We start from the raw sequence: 19891 nt of genomic DNA on the forward strand, positions 1-19891 counted from the left end.
GGCATGAGGTACAAATGGGCAATGAGAAAAGGTCCAAGGTTGAAGGAAATTGAATTGTTGATTTGTTCTTCACATCTGGCAATAAGGTTCTACTCACCAATGTCTTGTATGTACCGGAAATGAGTAGAAACCTTGTGAGTGACAATTTACTTGGCAAACTAGGAATCAAGGTTATGATAAATTTCGACAAGCTCATTTTATCTAAAGACAATGTTTTTGTGGGAAAGGGAAATGCTTGTGATGACATGTTCAAACTTTGTAAATCCATTGATCATTTGAACAATAAAGTTTCTTTTTCTTGTTATATGCTTGACTCAAATTCTATTACTTTGTGGCATATTAGACTTGCACATATATGATTTAGCACAATTAAAAGGGTTGTCAAATGTGGATTAATTGATTGTGATAATGTTGAGCATGACAAATGTGAATAATGTGTTAAATCTAAAATGGTAAAGAAACATTTTCCTAGTATTGAAAGGAACTCTAAGTTAGATTTGAGATAGTGATTTATGTGAACTTAATAGAATGTTGAATAGAGGAGGAAGTAGATATTTTATTACTTCATTGATGATTGCTCTAGGTTCACATATGCATATTTGCTTAAAAATAAAGATGAAGCATTTGATGTATTTACAGTGTATAAAGCAGAAGTTGAAAATCAACTTAAAAGGAAAATTAAAGTGCTTAGAAGTGATAGGGGTGGTGAATATTTTTCAAACGAATTTAACTTGTTTTGTGAAGAACATGGAATAATTCATGAATGTACAACCCCTTATAATCCACAACAAAATGGTATAGCAGAAAGAAAAAATAGAACATTTATTGAGATGATTAATGCTATGTTATTACACTCTAAATTGAATTTTAGTTTGTGGGGTGAAGCCTTGCTATCCGCTTGTCATATTTTGAATAGTACTCCCATGAAGAAAAATAATATATTTCCATATGAGTTATGGAAAGGAAAGAAACCAAACATTGGTTATCTTAAAGTGTGGGGTGTCTTACTTATTGCAAGAGCACCGATCCTAAAAGGATCAAGTTGGGTCCAAGGGCTATACGATGTGCATTTGTGGGTTATGCCCAAAATAGCAAAGCTTATAGATTATTAGACTTGGAGTCTAATGTAATAATTGAATCTAGAGAGGTTGAGTTCTTTTAAAATATGTCATGCAATGACAAAAAACTAGAACCAACTCAAACTAGAAAGCCTCAAGAGGAGACTCCTAGAATAGTTGGTGAGCAACCTTAATTGCCTAGAAGGAGCCAAAGGGTCAAAGATTTGGGATCAAGTGAGAAGTGTTCTCCAATAGAGACACTATACCTTGTTTGTAACACCCCAAGTTGCTAATGAGGTTTAGGACCTTGATTAGCGTGCTTGGAGGGCAATAAGTGAATTAATATGCTAATATATGAACTTAAATGAATATGTGATTAGAATGCATGTTTAGGTGGTATAAATATGCATGTGGGCCCCGTTCGCATGTTAGGGGTAAATTGGTAATTTTAGCCCGTTGAGGGCATAAAAGTGATAATTGTATTGTGTGATTTGTACCACGTGAGTGTGGTGATAATAATGTGATGCACATGCCGAGACGGTCCTAGAGAGCTAGATAACTCAAAAGTCACAACGGGGTTTCACACCCGGCTCGGGAGGAGCCTAGGGGTACTTTGGGGAATTTCGTGAGTTGAGTTGAGAATTTGTGGTTAATGGTTATTGGTGATTAGGTAACCTGAGTAACCATTAGTAACTGCTGAGAGTAACAAGTTTAGATGGAAAATGGTAGAATTGTAATATAAGTGAAAGGACAAGAGTGCCCTTGAGGTTTAGTTAGAAGATGAATTAGATGGAAGGGTAAGATGGTCTTTTGGCAAGGATTTAGATAACTTCAACTGAGAAGAGAAGTCATTCACGTTTTAACACTTAGGTATATTTTGTTTTGGATGAAAGTTTGAGGAGAAAACTAGAAAGAAAGGAAAGGAAGAAGGGAGCTGAAACTTGAGAGACCTAGGAGGAGAATCAAGTGGTTGGAGGCAATTAAACTTGATCATAAACCAAGATTTTTCTGAGGTAAGGATTTATCTCTGTTTTGTTAAGTTTCTAAGCTTGATTTTCTTAGAGTGTTAGTATGAAAATTGAAAGTTGATGTGTGGCTGTTTGGTGGATTCTTGGGGATGAAGCTTGCTTAGATTCAGTTTGGGAATAAGGGGGATTTGCTTGGAGCTGGACTTGGAGAAGACTCAGGGGCGAATTTCTACTTGAGGTAAGGGTTTTATGCATCTCTGTTATGTATTAGCTACTGTGAATCAAGTTTCTGGTTTGTTAGTTTAAGTTTCATAAAGTTTCAAGCCAATTGGTGAATTGGGGATTTGATTGTGTGTTTGGGTTTATTGTTGATGTTTATGAGTTGTTAGATGGTCTATGTGGGGTTTTGAATTGAATTTGGGACTTAGGTATGCTTTGGGGTGGATTTGGGAGTGTTTTGGCTCGGGGAAAATGCAAGAGAAAACCCAGAATTATGGGCTCGCGAAGGAGCACCGCGGCCCTGTTCTTGGGCGCCGCGGCGCGAGGCTGATTCTAGGAAAGGGGAGTGCTCTCTGACTTGCTGGGTGCCGCGGCCCTCTAGGGCAGCGCCGCGGCGCTAGGCTATTTTTCAGAACATGGAATTTTGCAATTTTAAGCTTTTGCTCCGGGGGTTCGGGGGATGTTTCTGATGAATTGTTTTAGGAATTTGGGGATTCCGAGAGTGTGGGATTGGTCCCGGGAAGTGGTTTTGGATTGGTTAGTATTAAAGGATGTTTTATATGTGTTGTGACTAGGTCTCCGGAGAGGCTCGGGTTAGAGGACCGTGGTCGTGGCCTTGGTGCGTCGGAAAGCTCGGGATACAGGTAAGAAAACCACTGTTCCCACAGAGCTTGTATGCAGGGCTGAGCCCAATATGTTTGAATTGTAGGGCGTAGCCCTTTGATTGAATTTGTTAGTATTTATTATATGTTTGTTATGCTGTGAATACGATTACGTAAACGTTCGACGAGAGCTGGGAACGGCGCAGGCCGAGGTCAGCAGGGGCCGGGAATGGCAAAGGGCCGGGAACAGCGTTTGGCACGTTGAGTGCAAGGCCGAGTACGGCAAGGGGCCGGGAGCAGCATTGAGAACGTGGAGTGCGAGTTGCCAGGGTGAGACCCTAAAGGATACCTGGGATATCCTCACGGTGTGGACCACAAACCAAGGGCCTGGTAAAGCGCTTGGGATGACATGGCCGTATGTGTTTAGCCCATTGGTGGCCTGATTATATGCTAAGTGTTTGTTGTGCATATGTTATTTGCTTGTGAGGGTTTTCTTGCTGGGCTTCGGCTCATGGGTGCTCTGTGGTGCAGGTAAGGGCAAGAAGAAAGTCAACCACCATGAGTATGGAGAGCGTGAAGCGGCGTGTACATGTGTTAGTCTACCTGGCTGCCACGGCCAGTGGTTTTGGGAGACGGTTGTATTAAAACTTTGATTTTTTCGTCTAGTCGACTCAAACTTGTAAATTATATATTGTAAATATTTCTAAACAGTATCTTGGGATCCCAAGTGTCAAACACTCAACGATTTGTAGTAAATGGAATTATTTTCAAAGTTTATTTCACTGTTTATGATTTAATTACACTTTTGACCTAAAAACCTCGATTAGCGAGTTAAATGCACGTTTAAAACTTACTTAGTAACGGCTCTAAGGAGGTAGGGCGTTACATTGTTGAAGGTGATAATGAGGAAGTTACTTGGAAACATCCAATAGTACTTCGAATAGAAGATGATCCCAAAACCTTAAAAAAAGCAATGTCCTCAAGAGACTCTGCTTCATGGAAGGAGGCAATTAATGATGAAATGGATTCAATTATGTCAAATTACACTTGGGAATTGGTTGACCTTCAAAAGGGATCCAAATATATTGGGTGCAAATGGGTATTTAGAAAGAAATACCATATCGATGGCAAGGCTAGGCTAGTAGCCAAAGGATTCAAACAAAGAGAGGGAATAGATTACTTTGACACATATGCATTGATAGCAAGAACTACTTCTATAAGGTTTTTGTTTGCCTTATCATCTATATATAACAGTTATGTTCACCAAATGGATGTCAAAACAACATCCCTAAATTGGGATCTCGAGGAGGAGGCCTATATGGAACAATCGGAAGGTTTTGTTCTTCAAGGAAATGAACATAAAGTGTGTAGACTCGTCAAATCATTATATGATTTGAAACAAGCTCCAAAACAATGACATGAGAAGTTTGATAAATTCATTGTTTTTAATGGATTTAGATACAACAATGTGGACAAGTGCTTATACTATAAGACTTGTGGTGACTTAGTCATACTTATGTGTCTATACATAGATGATATGTTGATTTTGAGTAATGGCATGAAAGGAATAATAGAAACGAAGATGTTTCTATTTTCTAACTTCAAAATTAAAGACCTTGGAAATGTGGATACCATTCTAGGTATCAAAGTTAGAAGGAATAGTAGGGGTTTTGTGTTGAGTCAAACCCACTATGTTGAGAAAGTGCTCGACAAATTCAATCATCTTAAAATAAATGAGGCACATATGCCATTTGATTCAAACATGAAGTTTGAAAAGAATGAAGGAAGAGCGGTGGTTCAATTGGAACATGAAAATGCAATAGGAAGCCTAATGTATGCCACTCATTGCACAAGAGCGGATATTGCATATGCAGTTAGTAAACTTAGTAGGTTTACTAGCAATCCAAGTATCAAGCATTGGAAAGCTATTGAGAGAATTATTGGTTATCTTAAGGGTTCCAAAGAGTATAGTCTTCACTATACAAATTTTCCAAAGATACTTGAAGGATATTTCGATGCCAATTGGATATCGGGAGTTGGAGATAATCTCTCCACCACCGGTTGGGTGTTTACTCTTGGAGGAGGTGCAATCTCATGGGGCTCCAAGAAGCAAACTTGTATATCACACTCAACCATAAAAGCAGAGTTTATAGCTTTAGCGGTAATCGACAAAAAGGTCGAGTGGCTTAGGAATCTCATGATGAATATTCCTTTAACCACGGATATGATATCAACAAATTCAATACATTATGATAGCCATTCCGCACTTGCTAGAGCATATAATGTGAGACAATTGATTCAAGGTGGAATCATATCGATCTCATATGTTAATACAAGTGAGAGCTTAGCGAATCCATTCACAAAACCTCTTGTGAGAAGGTTAGTAAGTTCTACTTCAAAAGGGATGGGATATAAACTCATAGAATAATAAATTCACCAATGATGGAAACCCAACTCTCAACTTGTACAAATCAAGGGAAAGAGTTCAATGGGTAAGAACAAGTCATTGATAAGTGAATAGTTTCAACAATAAAATTTATAATGAGTTCCATCAGAGATGGCTAGTGTTGGTTGTTATCGAGTTAGGGTTAAGCCTAGGGCTTTAAATGAATTTAGTTGAGTGTAACAAGCATTTATAAAGGCAACAAAGATGTTGTAAGAACTTCACCTATGTGGACTTCGAGGTGGTACTGCCTCTCATGGGAGTTTGAGTTTCTCCCGGGAAAGTTCATGAAGAGATGAGCACACGGCCATGATAGTGCTAAGCGAGAAAGTGGGAAAAAAAAAGATGTGATGGAGGTGTGTGAGGTATCACCGATTTTATCATATGGAATACTTGGTTCAAGCTTTAAGCAACTAATGGTTTCAATAAGACTTTGTGGTATTTTTACTAAGGTAAAGTTCAAACCGAAAGACACTTTATTTTATGCATCAAAACTATTTAAGCGAGAGAATGAGGCTTGTATTTAACCAAGTGGGGGATTGTTATGATTGGTTAAATACAAATGATAAATGTTAAAGTACAAGCAAGGTATAAACACTTAGTAAAATTCACATAGTGAAGATGTGAAATTTGAGCTTCAATTGTAGGAACTTATAAAATAAAATTTTGGATCCAAAGTGATGCATACACGTATCTAAGAGTTCCCAAAAATTTTGGTAGCATTTAGAGCATTTTAGGACCTTTGTAAGTGTCCAAAAACAGAGAGGGTGGCGATATGTCACCACCCAAGTGGCGTGGCATCGTCTGCTTGCAGGCGACACATCTCCTACTACAGTATCTAAAATTACGTGAAATGCTCTTAATGACGTGTTTTACAAGTCTAATCCTATTGGTTAGACCTAATGATGGTGCCTGCTCTATATAAGGGTCAAAATAGTGTTTTGGAAGACTTGATCACTCTCTCTAATCTCTCTCTACCCTCTCTCTCTCTAGCTCCAAGATCTCTAATTTTTCTCCAAGAACACTCAAAGAAACTGCTTGACTTTGAGAGTTGAAGGCTTGTTAAATCTCAATCCTCATTTCCTCAAGAGAAGGCCTCAAGCATCCATGGTGGCTAGGAAATAGATGTTGGGGTTTTATGCCCTAATTAAAACACAATTTCTTTGTAATCTCATTTTATTATTAATAAAAGAATAGAAATCCTTTTTTGACTTGGTCAGTCACTTTGCTCACATGTTTTATTTTCATGATTATTTGTTTTATATAAACTTCTATTAAATCACGAGCATATAGCTAATCATATTTATAGTGACGTAATTACAGTGGACTATACATATGATTATATGTTCAAGAATAAGTTAGTCCTAAGATTAGTCAGTGCACAGGATTTACACTGACTTGGAAATCTACGATATGATCTACTTACACATTGTAGTGTTATGTTCTTTCCATAACATTAGCATAGTAGATAAGGTCGGATGTATTTGTTACATCGGACAGGACCGGTATTGACAGTAGATGAGATAAGTTAACTTACCGTTATTATCTATTCTAGTCATATCATATAGTTGACCATAGGTCAATTCAATCTCAATTCTGAGTGGTTAGTATTCTAACTAATTGTATTATTTGAGTTCTTTGACTTGTTCGTTACCAGCTTACCCTACGGACTAGCCCATACTTACATCTTGGGAACTCGGTAGTATAATTGAGTGGGAGTGTTAATCATAGATATGGACATCTATATCTTCTGATGAAGAAGTGAAATGATGGTTTCCTTTTAGTTTGGTTCAAGGAGCTAAATGATAGAGATCTCATTTCAATAATCAATATTAGTTTACTAAAATATCATTTACAAGGAACTAAGTGTTTTAAGGATAAAATACAATGAGGGGTAAAACAGTATTTTAGTCCCATCTCATTGTAGACCGTCTATAGAGGATTGAGTGACAATTATGGTTGTAACAATGATAATTAATAACGTATCTATATTTGTTATAGAGTGTTATATGAATTCAAGAGTGCAATTCTTAGCCTTCAGTGGAGTCACGAGGAATTAATAAGTTAGTAAATTTATTTGTTAAATTTATGATAACTTATTGGAGCTTAATTTCATAGGCCCATGGTCCCCACTGTACCTTGGATAAAATAATCTAGACAGTCTCAACTAATTGATTTAATTATCAAAGTTGACCAGGTCAATTTTTGGATAGTTTCACAGAGTTATGTAATTTAGAGAAGAAAAGAGAAATTATGACTGATTTATTAATTAAGATAAATTTGTGTCTAAATTAATAAATAATTTTAAATCAAGGTTAAAATTATAAATAATTAATTTGATAAAGGATTTAAATAATTATTTAGTTAATTAATCAATAGAAAATAATACGGGTCTTGATTGTAAGTTCAACAAGCTTATAATTAAAAGAGAAATTTCACGGGCCCATGACCCATAGGAATTTTGACCTAGGGCTGATAATTGGCTATTATTTTTTAATTAAATAAGTAACCTAATTGAGCCTATAAAAGGAATGTTAAGTGAGAGCTGAAAACATATGATAAAAAGATCTAATTTTGATGCTCTAGGGTTTTAGACTCTCTCTACAACATAAGTCATTTTCTAAGCCTCAATATTCTCTAATCTTCTTCTTATTGTATCTATCTCATGTGTTGAGAATTGCTCACTTTAGTCTAGGTGATTCTAAGGATACTTTGGAAGGCCGTGAAGAAAATTGAAGATCTGTTCAGTTTCTTGGTGATACCCTGCGACAGATAGGATACAAAGGTTAGAGAAACTGAAGGAATGACTCAATCATTCCGCTACACAATAATGTAAGTGTTCTTATCATTATCTCTGTATGAATTCAATTTTAGAAACATGTTCTAGTTTTTCTTATATTAATACATTTAATATACGATTTATATGAAAATAAATAAGATCCTGAATAAGTTTTTCCCAATAGTAGAGTATTAGGACAGCGTTTTGCAATGTGTATAAGCCTTGGTTATGTGTTTTGGTTTGCTCAAAGTGGTGGTTTTGCCTAGGATTTTTTTGAAGGTTCATAAAAGTTGAAGAACACCATTGATCTACTTGGGTTTGCAAGTTATTTCTCAATCTTTTTTAAGTCTCTGTTAATCCATTTTTTTTGTGTAAATTCTATTTTTTGAGGTGGTGTTATCTCACTCTCCCCCAACAACATATTTACAATTATACACTCAGTGGGTCAAAATTATGAAAATGTCCTTCTTATAAGAAAGGGGCCCACATGCATGTTTAATACACTTAAACATGCAAGCATAATCATATTATAATACAATTTAAATAATTCACATAATAATATGTTAGGATTAATGCCCTAAAAGCATATAATGACATTTTATTAGTTTTAAATAAAAGTACAATTTTATTATATTTGAATGTTATAATTATTGTTTGAATTAATTATATGATAATATCAAGAAAATTTCCTATTCATTCATGAGAATATGATCTTATTTTAGTACGAGAGAATTAATATCATATATAATGAATAAAATAGTCAGTAACATATTAAAGTATGGAATCTTTAATTAATGGTTACTAGTACGGTTTGCTAAGCATACGAGATGCCAGAAATCTAGATTCGGATTACTGATGTGGATAGACATCTTAGTAAAGGCGTTGTATATAATAGATATTATATATGACAGGATATATGAGAATTAATTATCTTTATAAACTTGCCATTTGACATAATGATTTAATTCTTATCATAATAGATGATCATTTATAGATCAATCTTGTTGACTGTGTTTTTAGCCAACGACGTGAGAACGTAAAAAACGATGAACCTTCAAGAGAAGTTAAACGACACAGACAGTTTAATTAAGAAAAGTTAATAACACAAGAGATTTTATAGTGGTTCAGCCCCGATCAGTCGGTAATAGCCTAATCCACTTAGAGATTTTATTATTTTATCCACACTCAAGATCAGATGAACCAGTGTCAACTGAGTTTCTTCAGTGTAAATAGGAATACAAAAAGGGTTCTCTCTCAAGAAAAAACACACTTTCTCTCTCTAGAACTCAGACCAAATCTCAAATTGCCAAAAGTCCCTTTCTGATCCCATCAACCCTCTATTTATAGGCTTGGGATCCTAAACTGATATCCCCCTAGGATCGGGATATTTTATTACTCATATTATATTTAAATTACAAAAAATATTCAAAATACAACAGATTCCTCAATTTGAGTGAGGAATGAGAGATTCCCGCGATGCCCAGACCGATTCTTGCTGAAGCCGTTTCTGGGAATTTGACGTAGTCTGGTCCATTTGTTTGATGAATATCGTCTTCTGGTCGGACATATGCATGCTGGACACCTGCATACGGACCATACCTCTTACTCTCCTCGGACCAAGATCCGACCACACCCTCTTTGGTTCTCCTCGGACTAAGGTCCGAACACATGTTCTGGCTCTCCTCAGACCATGGTCCGAACACATGCATTGGGGCTCCTCGGACTAGGGTCCGAGCCACTCCTTCCTTGGCTATCCTCGGACTAGGGTCCGAGCCACATCTTTTGGCCTTCCTCGGACTAAGGTCCGAGCCACATCTTAGGGGTACTCCTCGGACCAAGGTCCGAGCCACACCTTGGCTCTCCTCGGACCAAGGTCCGAGCACACCTCTTGTGGCCTCTCCTCGGACTAGGGTCCGAGCCAGTCACTTGGGATGCCATCCTTGGACCAAGGTCCGACCGGGCACACCTTAGCCCAAGTATTCCCCTCGGGTGCATTTGGCTTGGTTATGACATCTCTCAAGCAGTCCAAACTCTTCACTGATGCATTGGGCTACTGCTAAGCCAGATCACCCAACTAATCCATGCCACATGTCAATTTTATTGCCACATCATCATTTTCAAATTTTGGGATAACATTTGCCCCCCAAGTTTATTATATGATATTCACATAATAAACTTTTTCTCCACAGTTGACAGCATTATATAAAAAATAACTGTTCATCTTCCCCCATGCATGAGACTACAACTTATAGGCCACGATTACTGCAAAAAACTGTCCATGATCGTGGGGAGAAAAAATAGTCCCGGAATGCCAAGGGTCCAAAAATAAACAATAAGCCCCACTTTTTTCCCTTTAAATAACCCCAGTTTGACACATTTTTCTTCACACAAGCAAATCACATTTTTTAAAAACCTCTCTTCTTCTTTCTTCTCTCTTGGCCGAAACTTTGTTACCTTCTTCCTTTGGCCGAATTTCCAAGGATCTTCAAGGGAAGCTCTCCACTTCTTCAAGCCATCTCCAAGCAAAGCAAAGGTTCTCCAACCTTGAGTAAGTCTTCTTTTCCATGTCTTTACATTGTGGTTATTTTTCAAAATTTTTTTCATGAAAACCCATGCCATGGCCGAAACCCATTGATAGCTTTTTTGTTGAGTTTGTTCATGAATCTCATATGAATGCTTGTATAATGTGTTGGTTTGTTGGGTTTTGACAATGTTTGTGCTATGGGTAACCCAACATTACCTTTAATTTCATAGGAATTTCAAGAAAAATGGGTTAATTTGATATAAATCATGAGTATGGGTTTTGGGGTTTTTGATAGCATAGAAACTTTCAAGAACATGAAAAGACCTTTCCACTTCCATGTTTTGATCTTGTTTTTGTATGTATGAATGAAGAAATGTGTTTATGCTAGGGAATCTAGGGCTTTGCTCTTATGGTTTGAATTTTATGGTTAGAGTTGGGGTATGAAAAATAGGTAAGGTAAGGAAGTGACCGATCAGCCACTTAAAATTTTGGGCAAACATGTGGTCCGATCGGACCACATTTATACTCCTCGGACGCCCATGTCCGATCGAACATCATGGGTTGTTTGGTGCTGGGCTCCTCGGAGGTGCAAGGCTTGGACTCGCACGGGGCTAGGCTCTTCGGACCCAAGTGGCAGCTGCTCAGATGGTCACTCCCTCGGACGTGTCTTCTTGGGCATTTAGGCATCCGAGCGGATGCAATAGGCACAACCCCTCCTCGGATCAAGCATGTGGTCCGATCGGACCACATTTAAACCCCTCGGTCGAACCTTGCTCCTCGGCATGCACACACGTACACATGGGTGCTAGCCTCTTCGGACAACCCCAAAATTTTCCATTCATGCTGATTTTAGTGACCTTAGATACTTCAAGTACTTTTTAGGCACCTTTAGGCACTCTTAGGCACTAAGATTATTTTTTCCCATGTGTGCTATATTTTTACTACTTAGATAAAATTTTCTAAGTGTAAAAAATAAATTTTGTTCTTGTTGAACTTTCTCTGTATGGTTACTCACCTCCTCATTTTTTATTTATTTTTGTAGATGAATCGCTCTGATTATAAGGGAGGTGACAACCATACAGACTCCGACACTTCCATCCCGCAGTCAATCGAGACTCCTCAAAACAGCGATTCTTCATCACACTCTTCCTCCAGTTGCACTCCCGAGGATCAGCTTCGTCGCTTCAAGCGGATCCTTCCCCGCTCAGCCTTGTACCTTCTGCACGAGGAACAGTTTCTTCAACAAGCTCCACAGTCCACGATGAGGGTGAAGAAATCTAACAGACTTCCCCATGACCAAGACCCACAAGTTGCACGCAGAGCGGTGCAGAAGGTGGTGGAGCGCAGTCACGCCCGCACTGCAACTCCTTCAGGATCATCTTCTAAAAAATTTGCCACCGCGATCCAGAACTTGGCCGTTCAAAAGCCATGGAAGGGGGGAGGAGAAGAACCTTCATGGTTCATTGCCGAAGCTTCAAAGCTTAATCCCGCATCGTTCCACAAACACATCGAGGCTTTGGGTTTGAGCGGGGCGAACGTGATATGCCCGGGCTCTCACCAGAGAGCCAATAGGCCTGGTGGAGCATACTGCGCCTGGTCTAGGCATCATGTCCACACCGAAGCGACACTTCCATTACATCCCTACTTCCGATCTATAGAGGACTATTTCAATGTCTCCCCATTCCAGATTGCACCAAATGGGATCCAGGCATTGTCTGCATTATACATTCTCTACTTCCTGCATGGTTGGGACGAGCCTACCCCTCACGAGGTGCATTACTTATTTGAATTTCGGATCAATCCCACCCACAACAACACGGGCTTCTTCCACCTCTACCACAGGCAAAGGGGGACTACATACCTTAGTGGTATCTCTCACAAATCAAACCCCGGGAAGTATCACAAAGAATATTTCCTTACATCGGACATTAAGGCCAACAACTTGGCCTTTACACATGCGGGTCCATTCGAGCGACCCTTGCCTACTGAAGGGATGTTCGTTCGAGCAGAGAAGTTGGCTAGCATGAGTCCTGGGGAGAAAGATGTGAAAAAATTGGTCACTGTGGACTACCTTCAGATGGTGGGCCTGATACCGTGTGACCAAGATATGGCGGTGGAAAGTACCACCGGGGAGAACAATACAACTGATCAGTCCAATGCGGGCACAAAGATAGTGACTGACCAGTTTTCTCCTGGACCCTCTCTGCTTTCTCATAGGCCCGGTGACCTTGTCATCAGGGAGCCTCAGCCTCAGCCTCAGCGCAGATCTGCTATTCCTTCTCAGTCTGGGAAAGGAAAGGCCATCCAGATTGAGAGAGAACTTAGCTCATCTTCGGACGACGAGGACGAGTTCATTGACCAGATGCTCAACTCAGGTCCAATAACCATAGGAATACATTTAATAACTTGGGGATTTGAGACTAACAAAATTTTAGTAGTAATATACTCATCTACATTTTATTATGTTTATATCTCTAACAACTTTGTGTTTTCCTCTTTTGCAGATCCAGATATGTTCAAGTAGTGCATTGCTTCTGCTCCAAAGAGGAAAGCTGGCGATGGAAGTGGCTCCATGCCCCCGAGGAAGATTCCGAAGGCAGTGCCGCCCAGCTGAGGGAGACAACCCGATGGGTCGACCACACTCCCACCGTTAACTCCTTCGTCACTTCCTCTATCAGCGAGCCTAACTCCTCCAGGCTCGCCTGGCTCGAGCGAGGCACTCCGGGCTGCTGATACCAAGCTTAGGGGGTCTGCTGATCAGACCCTCCGCGATGCATCAATGATTCAAAGCTTTGAATCTCTTCCTCGGCTTAGTGTCGATGCTGTCCTAGATAGAGGGATTGCTCAGCTGACACACGTAAGTACTCCACCATAAGATAGATTGTTACTTACGTTAATGCTTTGTAATGACTTTTTGTTTTTCATGCAGACGCTTATGACCTTCTGTCACGCCCAGCAGCGGTCAGTTGATTATAAGGAGTTGATCAAGGTACTGAATGATCAACTGGTGGAGGCCCAAGCTAAAGTAGAGACTCTAACTGCCTCAGAAAAAGACTCCAAATCCAAGTTGGAGCAGGCAGAGAAGACCGTGGCTGAACGGGATGAGTCTCTTAGGAGACTATCTGATGAGAATCAGCAGCAAGCTCAAACCAACCAGTCCTTGACCGCTCAACTGGAGAAGCTGACCCTTGAGAATAAGGAGTTAGCTCGTGAGAATGAAGGACTAATCAGCGAGAATGAAGAGTTGAAACAAGAGAAGGAGTTTGATTTAACTCGCTACGAGGAGGCTAGCTTCGACTGCTTTTATCAGGTCTGGAAACTGAATAAACCTCTCAAGCTCGATTTTTTCACCAAGGAGGTCTAGGCAGAGGAGCTTGCTAGATGTGAAGCAAGGGCTACTGAGGAAGCTGCCAATCCTCCTGGCCCTACACCAGCCTCCTCTACATTATCATTCCGAGCAAGAGGAACAGCTGAGGCCGAGGAGGGGGTTGATCAACCCACCAGAGAAGCACGCCAGTGACTCCTCATCCTGCTAGAGCACACCTGCATGACTAGTTGTAGTCTTACTAGTTTTTATCATAGTTTGTTTTATTTTGTATACTTTTGCTCGTGAGAATGAGCATTTTGACACTTGCACTTTACTTTTCTTTTTTGACTAGCTATAAACTTTTAATTCTTTATTGTGAATAGTAAAGTTCCTATATGCCTTAAATTTCACATGAGTATTTAGTTTTCTAACTTAGAAATTTTAAACATTTCATAAGTCCATACTAAATATACTTCCTCATGCTCTTCTTGCTCTAACTTTTTATGAGCATAACTTATATTATTACACGAATATCTATTTCTAACTTAAAATTTTTAAAAATTCTAAGTTACTTAAGCTTTGTCAAACAAGTTAGCTTAATGGCCTTTTTAGACTTCCAAATTTACAAGTCAGCCCAAAAATAGATATCTTTGCTCGTGCTCTTATTGCCTGTGTTGAAGTACAAACCAGTATACCCTATGTGCCCCCCAAGTGATTGAGGGTTGAAAAATCCTTGATCACTTGCTACTTGACCGGATTTGTCCGAGCAGTTACTACTCGTGAAACACATAAAATATACAAACACATTTCAGTAGTTGACCACTACAAAAACATTATTTAAACGTTGGTCATTCATCTCATGATACCGACCAGTTGAACACTGTCCGGTATATATTTACACTTAGTTTTTAGAAGACCTGTTTTGTTCAAATCATAATGACAGTTGAACACTGCCAAGCAAGAATAATCAACACATATGCAAAATTTGTAGCAAGATTCGACCACGCTGCGCGTGATCTCTTTTATTACTCGTAATGATAAATGACAAAACGTGTCTAACAACGAGTTCCAAACAAAATAACATTGTTCAAAATAATGTGACTGGGTAGCAAATAACCAGTTCACAAACAAAAAACTTAAATAACAAGTTAAGCACTTGATACAAAGCTACTACTCTGCGATTTATTGATAATATTTCCTCAAGTGCTCGCCATTCCAGTAGTTCCTGATCAACTCTCCATTCAACCGAGCAAGCTTGTAGGTGCCGGGGGCAAGACTTGCTCAATTTGATACGGTCCTTCCCAGTTTGGTCCTAGCACACCAGCTGCTGGGTCTCTAACAAACACCTTTCTTAGGACCAAATCTCCGACCTGGAACTTTCGATCTCGCACTTTGGAATTGAAGTAGCGGGCCACTTTTTGCTGGTGAGCAGCAACTCTTAGGTTTGCCTCCTCTCTTCTCTCCTCGAGGAAGTCCAAGGATTCTGCTAGTAACTGATGATTCTTCTCTTGGTTGTACATGGTCCTTATATGAGATGGGGGGTCTATCTCCACAGGTATCATGGCCTCATACCCATATGCCAAAGAAAATGGGGTATGACCAGTTGTCGTCCGAGCAGTAGTCCTAAATGACCAAAGGACTTCTGGTAATTCCTCCGCCCAAGCACCCTTAGCTCGCTCCAGACGCTTTTTCAGAGTGTCCTTCAGTGTCTTGTTTACCGCTTCAACCTGCCCATTGGCTTGAGGATGGGCTACCGAGGAGAAACTTTTTGTGATACCATGCCGAGTGCAAAAATCGGTAAATATGTCGCTGTCAAATTGGGTGCCGTTGTCAGACACTATCTTCTTAGGCAGACCATAGCGACATATTATGTTCTTAACCACAAAGTCCAATACTTTCTTTGATGTGATCGTGGCTAATGGTTCGGCCTCAGTCCACTTAGTAAAATAATCTACCGCGACCACTGCAAACTGCACTCCTCCTTTCCCTTTGGGAAATTTCCCGATCAGATCAATCCCCCACACTGCAAAAGGCCATGGACTTTGCATTTGCTTCAAGACATTTGGGGGTGCTCTGGGCACTTTAGAAAATCTTTGGCATTTGTCACACCTCTTTTATATTCCATAGAGTCCTCGTTCATGGTAGGCCAGAAAAATCCTTGCCTCAAGATCTTTTTAGAGTGACTCTGCCCCCCAGCATGATCTCCACAAAACCCTTCATGCACCTTAGCTAATAAATTCTTTGACTGGTCGGGTGTTATGCATCTGAGTAAAGGTAGGGAATACCCTCTCCTATACAACACCCCATCCATCATGGTGTACCTAGCAGCTTGCCTCATAACCTTCCTTGCTTTATTACGGTCATCTGGGAGGGTCCCTTGCTCAAGGTAAGCGATGATGGGAGTCATCCAGGTGTCGGCTATCGTGATCGGCATGGCCTCTTGTTTATCAATGCTCGGCTCCGCCAAGTATTCTACCGGTACTATATTCAGAGTTTCGGCATCTTTTGCACTACCAAGCTTTGCTAGAGCATCTGCATTAGAGTTCTGCTCCTGTGGTACTAGCTTGATGGTATACTCCTCGAATTGTGCTAGTAGATCTTTGGTCTTGTTTAAGTATGCCACCATGCATAGGCCCCTTTCCTGGTATTCCCCCAATACTTGGTAGACCACCAATTGGGAATCGCTATTTACTTCCACCGACCGGGCACGTACATCTCTAGCCAGTCGCAAGCCTGCTAGGAGGGCCTCATATTCTGCCTCATTGTTAGAAGCATTAAATCCGAATCTCAGTGCACAATGAATTTGATGCTTCTCTGGTGTGACTAATATAATCCTAGCTCCTGAATGATGCTCATTCGACGACCCATCAACAAAAAGTTGCCAAGTAGGAATTTCTTCTTTCTGCCCAGTAACACTCTCTTGCTGGTCGGGAACATCAGCGATTCCGGTACATTCAGTGATGAAATCTGCCAAAGGTTGGCCTTTAATAGCAGTCCTCGGTTGGTACTTGATTTCAAATTGGCCTAGCTCAACCGCCCATTTAAGTAGCCGACCAGACGACTCCGGCTTCTGTAAGACTTGACGTAGAGGTTGGTCAGTAAGGACCTTAATGGGGTGTGCCTGGAAGTATGGCCGCAATTTTCGTGATGCAAGTACCAAGCAGTAAGCCAACTTCTCGATCATGGGATACCGGGACTCTGCTCCTATCAATTGCTTGCTAACATAATACACCGGGTGCTGCACTCTATCCTCCTCACGCACTACGGTAGCACTAATAGCATGCTCTGTAACTGTTAGGTATAGAAATAGGTCTTCTCCATCAACTAGCTTGGAAAGAATAGGAGGCTGGGCCAAATGCTCCTTTATGGCCTGGAAAGCTTGTTCACACTCTGCGCTCCACTCAAAATTCTTGCCTCCTCTAAGCAGGTTAAAAAACGGGACGCACTTGTCCGTTGATTTCGAAACGAACCTGCTTAGAGCTGCAATCCGCCCAGTCAAGCTTTGCACATCCTTTATTCTAGCTGGAGACTTCATTTCAATGAGGGCCTTGATCTTCTCTGGGTTTTCCTCTATTCCTCGGGAGTTCACAATAAACCCAAGAAATTTTCCAGAACCCACTCCAAATGAGCACTTGAGGGGGTTTAACTTCATGCTGTACTTTCTCAGTACTGCGAAGCACTCCTCTAAGTCTCGCACGTGCCCTTCAGCTTCCTTTGACTTCACCAGCATATCATCTACGTACACCTCCATGCTTTTGCTGATTAAGTCACGAAACATACCATTCACCAGGCGCTGATAGGTAGCTCCTGCATTCTTCAATCTGAAGGGCATGACTCTATAGCAGTATAGCCTTATATCTGTTCGGAAGCTGGTATGCTCTTCATCAGGAGGATGCATGCTGATCTGGTTGTACCCCGAATATGCATCCATGAAGGACAATGTTTCATGACTAGAGGTTGCATCTACCAACTGGTCTATTCTTGGTAAAGGAAAGCAATCCTTCGGGCATGCTTTGTTTAGATCAGTAAAATCTACACAAGTCCTCCATTTTCCATTGGGTTTGGGCACCAACACTGGGTTTGAAACCCAAGCAGGGTAGTATGCCTCTCTGATAAATCCATTCTCCTTCAACCGCTCTACCTCCTCCTTAAGAGCCTTTGCTCGATCCTTGTCAAGCAACCTCCTCTTCTGCTGCACTGCTGGATAGCTTTCATCCACATTGAGCACGTGGCTGATCACAGTTGGTGAGATGCCCACCATATCCTTGTGAGACCAGGCGAAGACATCTTGATTCCTTCGCAAGAATTCTATCAGTTGTGCTCTCACCTCAGCTTTCAACTTTTTTCCAATCTTGACCCCTCTCGTCGTGTCATTCACATCTATAGGGACCTCCTCTAACTCCTCGGACGGTCCCACATCACTTTCATAATCCCCAAAGCGAGGATCAAAATCCCTTCCCTCACTTTGGGCAACGCCCTATTTGGTGACTTCATCACTGGATGGGGTCTTTTGCTCTTTTAAACCAAGAGTGCTCTCCTGGCCACACTCCTCTAACATCTCTTCATCGGTCACTACTGCAAGACTCTGGTCTACATCCATCTCATCCACCTCCTCTTTCTCAACACATATAATCATGTTGTTCTCCTTGGCCCCTTTCTTTTCCTTAGCTACCGAGGCATTATAGCACTCCCTAGCCTCCCTTTGGTCTCCTTGGACACAGCCTATGCCAGCACTGGTCAGGAACTTCATGGAAAGGTGCCAGATTGAAACTACTGCATGCAAGTTGGTGAGTAGTGGTCGACCAATAACCACAATGTAGGCGGATGGGCAGTCAACAATCAAAAACTCAGTCATCACGGTTTCATGCTTGGGGGCTTCCCCCGTCGTGACTGGTAACTTGATTGTCCCAGCTGGTGACAATCCTTCTCCAGTAAACCCATAAATGACGTGAGAGCATGGCTTCAAGTCATTGATAGATAGCTTCATTTTCTCAAAGGAGGACTTATAAATAATGTTTACAGAGCTTCCTGTATCGACCAGACATCTCTTCACCTTCATATTAGCAATTTGGACTATCACAACAAGAGGGTCATTGTGAGGATACCTCACGTGTTTAGCATCTTCTTCAGTGAAAGTGAGGGACTCACTTTCATATCTTGGGTTCTTTGGTGGTTGCTCCTCAACTGTCATAATTTCGGAGGTGGATGCCGCATCCAATTCATGACGAAGGGTGCGAGCATACCTCTCCCTCACCTTGTTGCTGTCTCCAGCAAGATGTGGTCCTCCACATATAGTATCTAATGTGAAGTCCACAGGTTCAGGTTGCAAAGGTGGGGACCGTTGCCGCTTGAACCCAGGATTATTGTTGCTCCCCTCTCCTTGGGTCTTCTCCGGTCGGTACTTTTTTAGCTTCCCCGACCGGAGGAGGAACTCTATCTCATCATTGAGATGATTACACTCATTCGTGTCATGACCATAGTCTCCATGGAAGCGACAGAATTTGTTCATATCTCTCTTACTCATCTCCTTCTTGATTGGTGGGGGTTTCCAGTAAGGAACCTCTTGATGACTAGCTAAATAGATCTCCGCTCGGCTTGCTGATAGAGTGGTGTAGTTGGTAAATCGAGGTTCGTACTTCGTTGGCTTGTCGTTTGGTCCCGACTTAGCCTTCTTCTCATTGTGGCGGTCAGACCTGTTATTCCCACGTTTCTTACCGCCATTCTGATCATTCCCACCATTCTTGGGGGGATCATTCGACCCGCTTGGATTGTTCAATCCATTTTATCCCTTCTCAATTGCATCGTCCAACTTCATATACTTATCTGCCCGGTCTAAAAACTGTTGTAAAGTTGAAATTGGGTGACGATGGATGCTGTCCCACAAAGGACTTCGATAGATAATACCGGAAGAGATTGCCACCATCTTCCCCTCATCTCCAACCGCAGTAGCTTGGTTAGCTTCCCTCATGAACCTTTGAATGTAGTTCTTGA

Source organism: Humulus lupulus, chromosome X (assembly GCF_963169125.1).
Source record: "Humulus lupulus chromosome X, drHumLupu1.1, whole genome shotgun sequence".
NCBI classification, from domain to species: domain Eukaryota; kingdom Viridiplantae; phylum Streptophyta; class Magnoliopsida; order Rosales; family Cannabaceae; genus Humulus; species Humulus lupulus.